The following is a 2,950-nucleotide window of genomic DNA, read 5'->3' as shown; positions in this document are numbered from 1 at the left end:
ACCTGCCTCTGATTGAGAACCACTCCAGACAGCCATAGACTTTGCTAGATAACCCCACTAGCTACAATCCCAATACATACACACCAAAACCCCAAGACAAAACACACCACAATACAAAAACCCCATGCCACACCCTGGCCTGACCCAATACATGAAGATAAACACAAAATACTTAGACCAGGGCGTGACAGTGCCTTTCTTTCCTTCTTAGTGCATTTGAGCCAATCAGTTGTGTTGTGACAAGGTAGGCATGGTATACAGAAGATAATCATTTACCAAATAGGGCTAAGTCCATTTTGTGGCAAGAAGGAGAGTGATGGGGTGCTGCATCAGATTACCTGGCCTCCACAATCACCCGACCTCAACCCAATTGAGATGGTTTGGGATGAGTTGGACCGCAGAGTGAAGGAAAAGCAGCTAACAAGTGCTCAGTATGTGGGAAATCCTTTAAGACTGTTGGAAAAGCATTCCAGGTGAAGCTGTTTTAGAGAATGCCAAGAATATGCAAAGCTGTCATCAAGGCAAAGGCAAGATACTTTGAAGAATCTAAAATATATCTTGATTTGGTTAAATAAAGGTTAAATAAATAAAAAACAGATCTTCATTGTAAAAGGTTTAAACACAGTTTCTCATGCTTGTTCAATGAACCATAAACAATGAATGAACATGCACCCGTGGAACTGTCGTTAAGACACTAACAGCTTACAGACGGTAGGCAATTAAGGTCACAGTTATGAAAAATAAGAACACTAAAGAGGCCATTCAACTGACTCAGAAAAACACCTTAAGAAAGATGTCCATGGCCCTTGCTCATCTGCATGCACGTGCCTTAGGCATGCTGCAAGGAGGCATGAGGACTGCAGATGTGGCCAGGGCAATAAATTGATGTTCGTACTGTGAGACGCCTCAGACAGCGCTACAGGGAGACAGGATGGACAGCGGATCGTCCTCACAGTGGCAGACCACGTGTAACAACACCTGCACAGGATCGGTACAGCCGAACAGCACACCTGCAGGACAGGTACAGATGGCAACAACTGCCCGAGTTACACCAGGAACACATAATCCCTCAATCAGTGGTCAGACTGTCCGCAATAGGCTAAGAGAGGCTGGACTGAGGGCTTGTAGGCCTGTTGTAACCCACCGTCGCTAGACCAGACAGGACTGGCAAAAGGTGCTCTTCACTGACGAGTTGCAGTTTTGTCTGCGGTGATGGTCAGAGTGATGGGTTGATGGTCGGATTCGCGATTATCGTCGAGGGAATGAGCATTACACCGAGACCTGTACTCTAGAGCGGGATCAATTTGGAGGATCTGTCATGGTATGGTGCGGTGTGTCACAGCATCATCGGACTGAGCTTGTTGTCATTGCAGGCAATCTCAACACTGTGCGTTACAGGGAAGACATCCTCCTCCCTCATGTGGTACCCTTCCTGCAGGATAATCCTGACATGACTCTCCAGCATGACAATGCCACCAGCCATAGTGCTCGTTCTGTGCAATGAATGTCAGTTCTGTCATGGCTAGTGAAGAGCCCGGATCTCAATCCCATTGAACACGTCTGGGACCTGTTGGATCGGAGGGTGAGGACTAGGGCAATTCCCCACAGAAATGTCGGGGAACTTGCAGGTGGCTTGGTGGAAGAGTGGGGTAACATTTCACAGCAAGAACTGGTAAATCTGGTGCAGTCCATGAGGAGATGCACTGCAGTACTTAATGCAGCTGGTGGACACACCAGATACTGACTTTTACTTTTGAACCCGCGCTTTGTTCAGGGACACATTCCATTTCTGTTAGTCACATGTCTGTGGAACTTGTTCAGTTTACGTCTCAGTTGTTGAATCTTATGTTCATACAAATATTTACACATGCTAAGTTTTCTGAAAATAAAACACAGTTGACAGTGAGAGGACATTTCTTTTTTTGCTGAAAATGTACTTGAAAAAGTATCAATTGACCAAGTTGGCATATTTGAGCAAATTCCTGGCAGACTTGATACAAAATATTGTGCAGTAATGTAATTCTTCACTGGATCAGTCTGAAACTTTGCACACATACTGCCGCCGTCTGGTGGCCAAAGTCTAAATTACACCTAGACTCCTATCTTAAAGTCAGATCTTTCTCTTGCATTTGAAAGATTAAAACATTAAAAATGCATGTTTTTTGTTTGTATTGTGTTTTACCAGATCTAATGTATTATATTCTCGTACATTAATTTCATATTTCCACAAACTTCAAAGTGTTTCCTTTCAAATGGTATCAAGAATATGCATATCCTTGCTTCAGGTCCTGAAGGGTATGTCATTTTAGGAAAAAGTTGATAAAAGGGTCAGATCATATTAAGTATCTAAATCCTGTGAACCACCAAGTAATGACATGTACTCTGTGGTTTACTTGTCGGTTTATCCTGTCACTTGGATATGTTATATCTCCATCTGTTGTAGTAAATATGCAACTTTAAATCACTTGCAAGCATAAAAGACAACTTATACTTGGTCTGATTTTTGTGGTTGGAGGCGCCATATGGATGGTTTGATGCAATAGCAGAGCCCCTGGAGGCCAAATTGAGCTCTGTACCGCATCACTGTGGGCCTCTCAAAGCTTGGAACAATGCAGAGGACTCCGCATTGACATGATTGGATGATAGTAGGTGAGGTTGGGAGGTCCTGTACAGTCATGGCCAAAAGTTGAGAATGACACAAAGGGAGTGGGCTCGCTCACAATTTTGCCTAAGAACACAGCCATGAATAAAAAAAATGGTACCAACACATCCTCTGAGAGCAACTTCTCCCAACCATCCAGGAACAGTTTGGTGACGAACAATGCCTTTTCCAGCATGAAGCACTTTGCCATAATGCAGAAGTGATAACTAAGTGGCTCGGGGAACAAAACATCAATATTTTGGGTCCATGGCCAGGAAACTCCCCAGACCTTAATCCCATTGAGAACTC

This window comes from Oncorhynchus kisutch, linkage group LG22 (assembly GCF_002021735.2).
Source record: "Oncorhynchus kisutch isolate 150728-3 linkage group LG22, Okis_V2, whole genome shotgun sequence".
Classification (NCBI taxonomy): Eukaryota; Metazoa; Chordata; class Actinopteri; order Salmoniformes; family Salmonidae; genus Oncorhynchus; species Oncorhynchus kisutch.
This window is presented reverse-complemented; position numbering follows the sequence as displayed.